Source organism: Haliotis rufescens, unplaced genomic scaffold, assembly GCF_023055435.1.
Source record: "Haliotis rufescens isolate VD_foot unplaced genomic scaffold, xgHalRufe1.0.p SCAF_5, whole genome shotgun sequence".
NCBI classification, from domain to species: Eukaryota; Metazoa; Mollusca; class Gastropoda; order Lepetellida; family Haliotidae; genus Haliotis; species Haliotis rufescens.
The window spans coordinates 28,727,985-28,741,203 of record NW_025964223.1 but is presented as its reverse complement, the minus strand read 5'-3'; the positions used below and the strand labels follow the sequence as shown (position 1 = coordinate 28,741,203).

General features: G+C 46.7%; 1 long non-coding RNA gene across 2 annotated transcripts in view; it reads left to right on the top strand.

The window, feature by feature from the left end:
• Positions 1 to 11,190, top strand: part of LOC124152926 — a 41,640-nt gene extending 30,450 nt beyond the window's left edge. Inside the window, exons 1-3 of one of the 2 annotated variants that reach the window (XR_006863579.2) lie at positions 328 to 474; positions 7,841 to 8,144; positions 10,887 to 11,190. This is a non-coding gene — a long non-coding RNA (uncharacterized LOC124152926). Of the gene's footprint in view, positions 1 to 327; positions 475 to 7,840; positions 8,145 to 10,886 lie in introns of those variants that run through there. The other variant, XR_007218292.1, reaches the window with a different exon arrangement.
• The last annotated feature ends 2,029 nt before the right edge of the window (positions 11,191 to 13,219 follow it).

Genomic DNA, 13,219 nt, shown 5'->3' with positions numbered 1-13,219 from the left:
CCAACTTTACCCCGATATAACGCATTTCCTGACATCATCTGTAGTGTTTTAGAAAACTTGTGCTATTATTGACTAAATGTTTCCTTTACTTTATAGTTCTCGAGACACTTATCTAAATTATAGCATTGACTCGCAATAATCAGGCCTGAATAGCGTAATATCGAGGTAAATGCCAAGTTAGTGTTATCTATCAGTGTAGCCTACATGGCTCGTGAAGTTATACGAGGATTACAAACACTTACAAAAAGCCATACACGGAAGCTTAACCTTTCCATAAAGGCCAAAATCAATAAATGTTCAAAGAAAAGATTTACAACATAACTGTGTACCCAATATATAATCCAGAATGTTGAAGACAGAATACTGCTTTGTATAAAACCATAACGGCTCCACGCACACGCGTTACTGTGAGGAACACAGAGACAGAGAGTGAAATCGAATTCAAAGGTCTAGGTATGAATATACACACATGAGGTGAGTAGTGAGTTAGTGAGTTAACGCCCCTTTGAACAGTGTTTCACTTATCGGATTGGTGTGGGAGGAAAGTCCGAGGTGATGCAGGTCTTAGACATTTACCACTTTGGTGAAGCCAAACCTAGAAACCTAATCAAGGCGAACCAACAATCATAGGTTTCTGACACGTCTAAGGGACGCAACTCTGCAGAGTGAGTAGGAGCGCCTCACTGTGTATAGTGAATGGCAGTGCCTGATTGTGCAGATTGAGCGGCAGCGCCTTACGTGAGTAGCTGCGCCTCACTGTGCAGAGTGAGCGGCAATGCCTTAAAGTGCAGAGTGAGTGGCAACGCCTTACTATGCAGAGTGAATGGCAGCACCTTTCTATGCAGAGTGAGTGGCAGCGCCTTACTATGCAGAGTGAGTGGCAGCGCCTTACTGTGCAGAGTGAGTGGCAACGCCTTACTATGCAGAGTGAATGGCAGCACCTTTCTATGCAGAGTAAGTGGCAGCGCCTTAAATTGCAGAGTGAGTGGCAACGCCTTACTATGCAGAGTGAGTGGCAACGCCTTACTATGCAGAGTGAATGGCAGCACCTTTCTATGCAGATTGAGTGGCAGCGCCTTACTATGCAGAGTGAGTGGCAACGTCTTACTGTGCAGATTGAGTGGCAGCGCCTTACTATGCAGAGTGAGTGGCAACGTCTTACTATGCAGAGTGAGTGGCAGCGCCTTACTATGCAGAGTGAGTGGCAACGCCTTACTATGCAGAGTGAGTGGCAACGTCTTACTATGCAGAGTGAGTGGCAACGACTTACTAAGCAGAGTGAGTGGCAGCGCCTTACTATGCAGAGTGAGTGGCAACGCCTTACTATGCAGAGTGAGTGGCAACGTCTTACCATGCAGAGTGAGTGGCAGCGCCTTACTATGCAGAGTGAGTGGCAACGCCTTACTATGCAGAGTGAGTGGCAACGTCTTACTATGCAGAGTGAGTGGCAACGCCTTACTATGCAGAGTGAGTGGCAACGTCTTACTATGCAGAGTGAGTGGCAGCGCCTTACTATGCAGAGTGAGTGGCAGCGCCTTAATATGCAGAGTGAGTGGCAGCGCCTTACTATGCAGAGTGAATGGCAGCACCTTACTATGCAGAGTGAGTGGCAGCGCCTTACTATGCAGAGTGAGTGGCAGCGCCTTACTATGCAGAGTGAGTGGCAACGTCTTACTATGCAGAGTGAGTGGCAGCGCCTTACTATGCAGATTGAGTGGCAACGTCTTACTATGCAGAGTGAGTGGCAGCGCCTTACTATGCAGATTGAGTGGCAGCGCCTTACTATGCAGAGTGAGTGGCAGCGCCTTACTATGCAGAGTGAGTGTCAACGCCTTACTGTGCAGAGTGAGTGGCAACGTCTTACTATGCAGAGTGAGTGTCAACGCCTTACTATGCAGAGTGAGTGGCAGCGCCTTACTATGCAGAGTGAGTGGCAGCGCCTTACTATGCAGAGTGAGTGGCAGCGCCTTACTGTGCAGAGTGAGTGGCAACGCCTTACTATGCAGAGTGAATGGCAGCACCTTTCTATGCAGAGTAAGGGGCAGCGCCTTAAATTGCAGAGTGAGTGGCAACGCCTTACTATGCAGAGTGAGTGGCAACGCCTTACTATGCAGAGTGAATGGCAGCACCTTTCTATGCAGATTGAGTGGCAGCGCCTTACTATGCAGAGTGAGTGGCAACGTCTTACTGTGCAGAGTGAGTGGCAGCGCCTTACTATGCAGAGTGAGTGGCAACGTCTTACTATGCAGAGTGAGTGGCAGCGCCTTACTATGCAGAGTGAGTGGCAGCGCCTTACTATGCAGAGTGAGTGGCAGCGCCTTACTGTGCAGAGTGAGTGGCAGCGCCTTACGTAAGTAGCTGCGCCTCACTGTGCAGAGTGAGCGGCAACGCCTTACTATGCAGAGTGAGTGGCAGCGCCTTGAAGTGCAGAGTGAGTGGCAGCGCCTCACTGTGAAGAGTGAGTGACAGCGCCTTACTATGCAGAGTGTGTGATAGCGCTCTACTCTGCAGAGTGAGTGGCAATGCCTTATTATGCAGAGTGAGTGGCAACGCCTTACGTTAGTAGCTGCGCCTCACTGTGCAGAGTGAGCGGCAACGCCTTACTATGCAGAGTGAGTGGCAGCGCCTTACGTTAGTAGCTGCGCCTCACTGTGCAGAGTGAGCGGCAACGCCTTACTATGCAGAGTGAGTGGCAGCGCCTTGAAGTGCAGAGTGAGTGGCAGCCCCTCACTGTGAAGAGTGAGTGACAGCGCCTTACTATGCAGAGTGAGTGATAGCGCTCTACTCTGCAGAGTGAGTGGCAACGCCTTATTATGCAGAGTAAGTGGCAACGCCTTATTATGCAGAGTGAGTGGCAGCGCCTTACGTTAGTAGCTGCGCCTCACTGTGCAGAGTGAGCGGCAACGCCTTACTATGCAGAGTGAGTGGCAGCGCCTTGAAGTGCAGAGTGAGTGGCAGCGCCTCACTGTGAAGAGTGAGTGACAGCGCCTTACTATGCAGAGTGAATGGCAGCACCTTTCTATGCAGAGTAAGGGGCAGCGCCTTAAATTGCAGAGTGAGTGGAAACGCCTTACTATGCAGAGTGAGTGGCAACGCCTTACTATGCAGAGTGAATGGCAGCACCTTACTATGCAGAGTGAGTGGCAACGCCTTACTATGCAGAGTGAGTGGCAGCGCCTTACTATGCAGAGTGATTGGCAACGCCTTACTATGCAGAGTGAGTGGCAACGTCTTACTATGCAGAGTGAGTGGCAACGTCTTACTATGCAGAGTGAGTGGCAGCGCCTTACTATGCAGAGTGAGTGGCAGCGCCTTAATATGCAGAGTGAGTGGCAGCGCCTTACTATGCAGAGTGAATGGCAGCACCTTACTATGCAGAGTGAGTGGCAGCGCCTTACTATGCAGAGTGAGTGGCAGCGCCTTACTATGCAGAGTGAGTGGCAGCGCCTTACTATGCAGAGTGAGTGGCAGCGCCTTACTATGCAGAGTGAGTGGCAGCGCCTTACTCTGCAGAGTGAGTGGCAGCGCCTTACGTTAGTAGCTGCGCCTCACTGTGCAGAGTGAGCGGCAACGCCTTACTATGCAGAGTGAGTGGCAGCGCCTTGAAGTGCAGAGTGAGTGGCAGCGCCTCACTGTGAAGAGTGAGTGACAGCGCCTTACTATGCAGAGTGAGTGATAGCGCTCTACTCTGCAGAGTGAGTGGCAGCGCCTTACTGTGCAGAGTGAGTGGCAACGTCTTACTATGCAGAGTGAGTGGCAGCGCCTTACTATGCAGAGTGAGTGGCAACGTCTTACTATGCAAAGTGAGTGGCAGCGCCTTACTATGCAGAGTGAGTGGCAACGTCTTACTATGCAGAGTGAGTGGCAACGCCTTACTATGCAGAGTGAGTGGCAACGTCTTACTATGCAGAGTGAGTGGCAACGTCTTACTGTGCAGATTGAGTGGCAGCGCCTTACGTTAGTAGCTGCGCCTCACTGTGCAGAGGGAGCGGCAACGCCTTACTATGCAGAGTGAGTGGCAGCGCCTTGAAGTGCAGAGTGAGTGGCAGCGCCTCACTGTGAAGAGTGAGTGACAGCGCCTTACTATGCAGAGTGAGTGATAGCGCTCTACTCTGCAGAGTGAGTGGCAACGCCTTATTATGCAGAGTGAGTGGCAGCGCCTTAATGTGCAGAATCAGTGGCAGCGCCTGAATGTGCAGATCGAGTGGCAACGCCGTACTGTGCAGAGTGAGTGGCAACGCCTTAATGTGCAGAGTGAATGGCAGCACCTTTCTATGCAGAGTGAGTGACAGCGCCTTAATGTGCAGATTGAGTGGCAGCTCCTTACTGTGCAGAGTTAGTGGCAGCGCATTACTATAAATAGGGAGTGGTAACGCATTACTGTGCAGAGTTAGTGGCAGCGCATTACTATAAATAGGGAGTGGCAACGCATTACTGCGCAGAGTGAGTGGCAGCGCCTTACTGTGCAGAGTGAGTGGCAGCGCCTTACTATGCAGAGTGAATGGCGGCACCTTACTATGCAGAGTGAGTGGCATAAAAATGATCTAGTCTCTGGCCCCAAAGTGGACCGTGTCTACAGGCAGACCTGTGCTTGTGCTGTAGAGGATGCGCCGCTTGGTGTAGACGATGCGGTAGTCTTTTGTGGTGGCTTGGGTCAGGAGATCGTTCCCGTGGTGAAGTCCTGCACGGATGATCCGATGAGGGTGATGCACCCTGATGATGTTATCCCCAGACCGTTGTCCAACAATCAGGCCTTTCATGGTGTCAAAGTTGAGGTGTTGACGGGCTCTGTAATTCAAGGTGAAACCGCGCACTTTCAGGTCGTGTTGCGCGTTCCATCGGGTCTTGGGTGCATTAACTCACAGGCATAGTTTTTGGGACCCCCTGACACAAACGTCTTGATAATGTTTCCGCCTGTTAAATCACCCAACGTATCCCCCAGGGGTGGATTTTATTCCTCTGGACGATGGACGTAAATGACACAGTCCGTGTCGAAGTACAAGACCCTGTGATCCAACGGCTTGAGGATGCTGTACAGCTTGAGACACGCTTGTGTGATGACCCAAGCAGCCACGGCGACATTGGATTTAGGATGTGGCGTGTGGAATTCTTTCTTGGGGGTATAGTTCACCAACACCACATGTTCGTTGATGACCATGCCATCGTTGATGGTATTTCTTTCATCTCTCAACAGAGCAGGATCGCTGATATACGCTGTCTCACCATAGCCTAAGCGCTGACCAAACTTGCCCCGGTGCGACTTAAGACTTAAGAGCGCGAAGTCCTAGGTTCTTCTTGATGTTGGCCTTGTTCAGGACGATGCCTTCTTTCTGATAGATGTCTTCGACGTAAGCATCGGGATCGGTACAACCCTCAGGGTATCCACTGAAAAAATGGTCGTCATAACGGGCAAAGAGTCCCCCTTCCTGGTTCTCGGGGTTATACGTGTCAAAGGTGTCGAAATGCCAAGCTTCTTAGATCTGAATCACTTTGTAGCCTCACTGCTTCAAGACTTCTTTGACTTCTAGGGTGGTGTACGTACCCAACCAGGCCCTCTCTTCGCCCGTGTGCTCACAAGACGCCTGTGACTGGGTTTCGGCACAAAGGAAAGAGCAATTTTCCACCCGATCTGAATGGCAGTAGAAGATGGTAGAGTGGATTCTTGTGGACCCAGGAGTGAGGGTACGGATACTTGTGGGGACACATCTGAGTGTACTACAGATGCTTGTCATGGTAGGCAACCGACGCCGCCATCCAGTAATCCACCGTCGCCCCATTATCTACACTTTGAAAGAAGGCTAGCCTCGTTTGAGGGTTGGCCGATGCAGATGAACCAGACCGCTGAAGAGATGGCCAATGCGGGCTTCGTTGGCTTTCATTTCGGCGTGCGCCTGAGAAGATGGGCTCTAGGATAAAGTTTCTGTTCCTGTCTCCAGTTCCGTTCCCGTTCCCGTTCCAGTTTGTTTCCAACGGCTCTTTTCAGGGCCACCCCACTCTCCCGAAAGAACGCTTTCATCATTGCTTTACCTACCAACCACAACCAAAAAAAACCTCCTCCTCCTCCCCCCCCCCCCCCCCTCCTCAACCACCTTTTGCGCTTTTTTGAAAATGAAAGCGGAGGATTGTACGTGCGCTTTTGTTCCTTTTTTTCAATTCTTTTTTTCATTTAGGAGCGCTTCTTATGTTCTCCTCCTCCCCGGAACCGGACGTGACGCCATCTTGAAGGCATGCGCACGCCCTCCCGGAAACGGAGGTGACGCCATCTTGGATGCGCACGCATCACCCAGCATGCCCCTCTTTGCCAATCAAAGATAGCGGCGCTTCCGGTAGGGGAGATAACTCCTGCTGGCTTGGATACCAGGGTACGGTTTACTACTGTTAGAGCCTTGCGTGAGCTGCAGCGCCTCACTGTGCAGAGTGAGTGGCAGCGCCTTACTGTGCAGAATGAGTGGCAACGTTTTAGTCGAGTGAGCCACTGGTGTCTCTTGATGCATCTCCTTGAATAGTTATACAGATTCTATTAAAAAAAGATGTTACAAAAAGTCTCGTTTATCAACACCTCACTAACATGGCAATTATGGTAAAACCTAAATATATTTTACATTTGTATCCTTATCCTGCATTACTACGTCTAAGGGATGCATTTAGGAGTAATGTAGGATAAGTAACAACTATGTTACTTTCTTGAAAGCAGCGTGTGTGTGTTTCACGAATGTATTGAAATACAGGCAAGGTTCGGTTAACTTTCATAGGTTTCAGCGAGTGATTGGATTTTGTCGCAAATTCAACCAAAACACCTGACCCGTGAAGGTCCGGGTTAGAATTGGTCTTCAGCAACCCATGCTTGTAATAAGGCGACTAACGTTTGTCTGTTTGTTTGGTTGTTTATTTGCTTGTTGTTTAACGCCGCACTCAGCAATATTCCAGCTATATGACGGCGGTCTGTAAATAAATCGAGTCTGGACCAGACAATCAAGTGATTGACATTATGAGCAACGATCCACGCAATTGGGATACGATGACATGCATCAACCAAGTCAGCGGGCCTGACCACCCGATCCTGTTAGTCACCTCTTGCGCCAAGCGTAGTCCCCTTTTACGGCAAGCATCGGTTGCTGAAGACCTATTCTACAGGCGACTAACGGCATCTGGTGGGCAGGCCCGCTGACTTGTTTGATGCATGGGGCCGTATCCCAAATGCGTGGATCGATGCTCATGATATTGGTCACTGGATTGTCTTATCAAGACTTAACTATTTACAGACCGCCGTCACATAGCTGGAATATTGCGGCGTTAAACAACAAACAAGAAAACAAAACAAAAGCAAAACTAAAACACCATGTCTCACAGACATTGGTCAGTCCCGATGCTGAGAATGATCATAAAACGTGAACGATAATTGCATTGCGTGAATCAGGAAATAGTGACAGAATAGCGAGAGAGTGAATTGGTTTTAACGCCGCTTTGAACAGTATATCAGTTATACCACAGCGTGTCAGGTTATTGTGGGAGTTAAGCCTCAGGTACTCAGACGTCTAGCACTTCGATGAAACCCACGAGCATGTGTATAGTGCTCACAAACCGAGAAACATAATGGGGGTCTAACCGGGACTCGAACCCACAATCATAGGGTTTGGGCATGTCAGGGACTCAACTCCGCACAGTGAATTGCGGCGCCTTATAGGACTGGGGCATCCTTGCCCACAAACTTGGGAGAGTGCGAGAGTGTCACACATCACATCATTTACATGATAATAATACATGATATACTCACACTATTAAAAGTAAGTAAGTTACATGTCATCAGCTGCATTCCAGTTTTGTTCATTTTTCATTCCAGTTTAAAGCTTGGGCCATCTGAGTATCAAGCTTGGCCATATTATCAGAGCGAGTATCGTATGGTCAGTTGCCTGCTCATCTGGTCTAAAGCTTGGCCTTCTTTAGCATCACTCTCTTTCCACGCATTCCATGGCTTGGTGGTCACATGACTCCGAAACTAGCTCGGGTCATTCGTCACCACTCGTCTCGGCTTGTCCCGTAATAACACGAGTTGGTCACGAATGTAGCTCGGGTAAGCTTCCTCTCCTGACTGCATCCCACCACCACGTCACCAGGAACACAACTTAAACCCCTACCAGGCCTGGGTAAGTATATATGAATAGGTACACCTTGTATGCCATGGATAATCTAGGTTTTCTAGTTTATATTTACTCAAAAACACCTAATTGTGGTAATTTTTTAAATTTACAATATTGTGATTTTGTCAGAACTTCTGTATTGTAGTTCAATTGGGATAAATATGACCCTTGTACTTACTGCTTTTTCAAGTATTAATTATAATATTTAATTCTGCCCATCTTTTAGTATATGAAATATACACAGATTATGGTAATATGTCTGGTTATTTCAATTTCCAATTACAATATACGTCAATTTCAAAGGGAGGGGAATCTTGATGTGATCGTTGGAAAGTCGTTGAGGTCATGGCATAATTATGTATACTGTTCAGTTTTAAATATATTTATGTGATCACAGGTAAGTTTGTTTTTGAGTACATTTACAGTTGTATATATTGAGGATTGAATTATAAAAAATCCCAGCTTTAGTATTTGCCTGTTCCACATAAGATTACATAAATCAAACAAGCATGGCTTTTTAGCTTCAACCATATTTCACACATCGTGAGGTGATGTATCGGCTGACATCAATGTATCAATACATAAGGGGCACGGACTATATGGTATGAGTAATGTACTGTTTCTGGCCATTTTCTGCTTGATCCAGACTTGATTAATGTCATATGGGTAGATACTTCTATACATACATGGAATGTACGGCATACATGAATGTCAAGAAGGCGTGGTGTTTAACCCTCCCCAGCTTTGCCTGTAAATATAGACTATATCCTTTGCATTTATGTTACTGTTGTGGTGAAAATGTTTATTTCCATTTTCTATCAATTATGATAGCTTAATTGGTAAAGGAGGTATAAAATCTGTTTTTAGTATGTCCACAAATTGTGTATTGCATATTATAACAGTATAATACAATATTAAATACTTGAAATGGTTAGGATGTTATTTTAATTTCCTGGTTTTGAATGTTATGTTTCATTTTGGATCAAGTGCCAATTTCATGTGAATCTTTATAAGAAGGGAGATTATCACAGATTGGTGTGGTCAAATCCCCATGTTAGCAACATGCATGAGGGAGTCATGCGAGGAATGTTTTGTGAGGTCTAAAGTAATGGTAAGGCACATTTATTCCTTTATTTGAAAATTCATGAATAGGAATTTGTTTATAAATGCATCTTCTTAATTTCTACCATACACAAGTCCCATTAACATTTTCAACACATGCTCTAAAAGTCTACATACACGCTTGGACATGGGGATTATTATTGTAATTTTTTTTTATAGTAAATCTTCGTTTGTGTTTATTCCACATGGGAATAAATATGTTATGTTTAAAAGAAAGTCCGAGCATTTGTCTATACCTGAAGGGGTACATACTCGGACGTTCTCGGACTTAAAAACACATCCCCACTTTTAGGCTTTGACAAAATTTTGTGTGGAAATTATTTGAAAAATAAACCAGAAATCAGTGCAGTGTTTCTTCTTTGTGACGATGCACGATGCACGTAGAATGCGTTGTATTTCTGTGCATTGATTTCCCGGGGTTCTAAACTAACCTGCCGGGCGAAGGAATAAACACTTGACAAACGGATTTCCAAACTAAATTTCAAAAGTTACCAAAACGTTACCAGGTTGAAAACAGTCATCGAAACACTGCAAACGTAACGTCCAAAATCACCAAAAAACTATGATAATCATCTCCATCGAATAATTATTTTTTAGCCACCATCAAACATGAGTGTATTCTTTCTTTTGCCAGGCACTTAAATACTTTTATCAATCGTTCCCACGTTTTAAGAATATGCTGATGGGGATTAAAGGTGAGATACAGCCCTAAACAAGGATGAAAAATAAAAGTTTATCTGACTTTTTCAGCAGATCTAATTGCTCGAACATCGTTATTGGGTTAATATGATGAAATACAACATTGTACTATTAGTGTCTAAGCTTTTAAGCATTGTACAAATATTTGAAAATAGAACGTTGTGAAATCAATAAAATGTCATGTGACTTCGACTATCACACGCCCTCAAATCATACGATGCGGGTTTAAGCCCCGCAGGCCACACGTTTTCATCACAAAAAGTATCTTCCGTATGCCTTGCTACCTCGACGGCGAAGCTCGATACTTACAAATATCGATCACTAGGTAGTCTTGTTCAGATTATTACAGCTGGATACTAAACTAGGGCTGCCAGGCACTGGTTCGGGTGTGGCACTTGAATGTGTTGTATATTTCAGTGAAATTAAATCACCTACGCTCCACCAACAGCTTGAGCACCTCTGTGGTCTAGTGGTAGAGCGTCGGCACGGACAGCGGAAGGTCCGGTGTTCGATCTCCGGCCGCGTCATACCAAAAGACGTGAAAAGATGGTACTTGTTGTTACCCTGCCTGGCGCTCGACATTAAGGGGCTAACACAAGGAATGGTCGGCTCGGAGTCAGTATACTGTGTCTGAGTGAGGTATTCATGTTAAACCGTGGCATGGTATCTGAGAGGGCTAGGACAATAAAATTGACATTTAGGTCCAGACCAGTACAAACACACACACACACACACACACACACACACACACACACACACACACACACACACACACACACACACACACACATGTGCATGCACGTCGCTATATGAGTGCAATAATCTTGGACGTGACGTTAAACCCCATTACACCTCACCCCTACAACAGCTCTTGTTACCTGCAGTAACCAGTAGTAAACATCTCTTAAATAGTATTTATTGTGACAGGATGCCGAAAGAACAGGCAGCTGCGGTTGATCCTCGTCCAGAGAAAGTCAAAACGTCCAGAGAAAGTCAAAACGCCCCGCATCACGTAACAGCATCCACAAGAGTCGGCGAGACATCAGACCCTGATCTGTCAGCCATTGGTTACTTCTACAGCAACATAGGTTGATGGTCAATACAAACTATAAGACTGACGCTTATTCCCTGAAAATAAATAATTTTGATAGAAACAAATAACTCCTTTTAATTGAAAGGAGCCCCAGTGAGATATGAGATTCAGAACCCGAGGAAAATCTAGACTTCTGAAAATGTGAAATAAACTAATTGTAAATTTCCATCTTTTGTTATATTGTGGTTGTGGAATATGAGTTTAACGTCCGCTCTAGCCTTGCGATAACATGGTGGTACAAAGTATCGGCAACAAGGGAGCCAGGCCTTTAGCGGGCCGACCTAACGTTGAACCAACTGAGCTCTCCAACCAACCCATTTGTTATCTTGGCAAGATGCAGATAATTCATTGACAGATAGCGTGACAGTAAAATGTCTGGAAATCTCACTCTAATATTTAGAGATATTATTGTGAGCTTGTGCATCTTCCCGAGGCAAGCGACCGTTCGCTTTTTTTTTGTCGCGCAACTGTTTTTGAACAGCTTTAAATTCTCCTTTGCAAGACTTATTAGAACCATGATGTTATGAAAGATGACCTTTATCCTACGAACTTATGTAGAGGCAACCTGCTTCACATAATGTCATGAATTCCACAGGTATGATGCTCCACCAGGACAACCGGGTCATAGCTCAGGTATGATGCTACACCAGGACAACCAGGTCATAGCTCAGGTATGATGCTACACCAGGACAACTAGGCCATAGCTCAGGTATGATGCTCCACCAGGACAACCGCGTCATAGCTCAGGTATGATGCTACACCAGGACAACCAGGTCATAGCTCAGGTATGATACTACACCAGGACAACCAGGCCATAGCTCGGGTATGAAGCTACACCAGGACAACCGGGTCATAGCTCAGGTATGATGCTACACCAGGACAACCAGGCCACAGCTCGGGTATGATGCTACACAAGGACAACCAGGCCATGGCTCGGGAATGATGCTACACCAAGACAACTAGGCCATAGCTCAGGTATGATGCTACACCAGGACAACCAGGCCATAGCTCAGGTATGTTGCTACACCAAGACAACTAGGCCATAGCTCAGGTATGATGCTACACCAGGACAACTAGGCCACAGCTCGGGTATGATGCTACACCAGGACAACTAGGCCATAACTCAGGTATGATGCTACACCAGGACAATTAGGCCATAGCTCAGGTATGATGCTACACCAGGACAACTAGGCCATAGCTCAGGTATGATGCTACACCAGGACAACCAGGCCATAGCTCAGGTATGATGCTACACCAGGACAACTAGGCCATAGCTCGGGTATGAAGCTACACCAGGACAACTAGGCCATAGCTCAGGTATGATGCTACACCAGGACAACCAGGTCATAGCTCAGGTATGATGCTACACCAGGACAACTAGGCCATAGCTCAGGTATGATGCTACACCAGGACAACCAGGTCATAGCTCAGGTATGATGCTACACCAGGACAACCAGGCCATAGCTCAGGTATGTTGCTACACCAGGACAACCAGGTCATAGCTCAGGTATGATGCTACACCAGGATAACTAGGCCATAGCTCAGGTATGATGCTACACCAGGACAACCAGGCCATAGCTCGGGTATGAAGCTACACCAGGACAACTAGGCCATAGCTCAGGTATGATGCTACACCAGGACAACCAGGCCATAGCTCAGGTATGATGCTACACCAGGACAACTAGGCCATAGCTCAGGTATGATGCTACACCAGGACAACCAGGCCATAGCTCAGGTATGATGCTACACCAGGACAACTAGGCCATAGCTCAGGTATGATGCTACACCATGACAACCATGCCATAGCTCAGGTATGATGCTACACCAAGACAACTAGGCCATAGCTCAGGTATGTTGCTACACCAAGACAACTAGGCCATAGCTCAGGTATGTTGCTACACCAGGACAACCAGGACATAGCTCAGGTATGTTGCTACACCAAGACAACTAGGCCATAGCTCAGGTATGTTGCTACACCAGGACAACTAGGCCACAGCTCAGGTATGATGCTACACCAGGACAACCAGGCCATAGCTCAGGTATGATGCTACACCATGACAACTAGGCCATAGCTCGGGTATGAAGCTACACCAGGACAACTAGGCCATAGCTCAGGTATGATGCTACACCAGGACAACTAGGCCATAGCTCAGGTATGATGCTACAC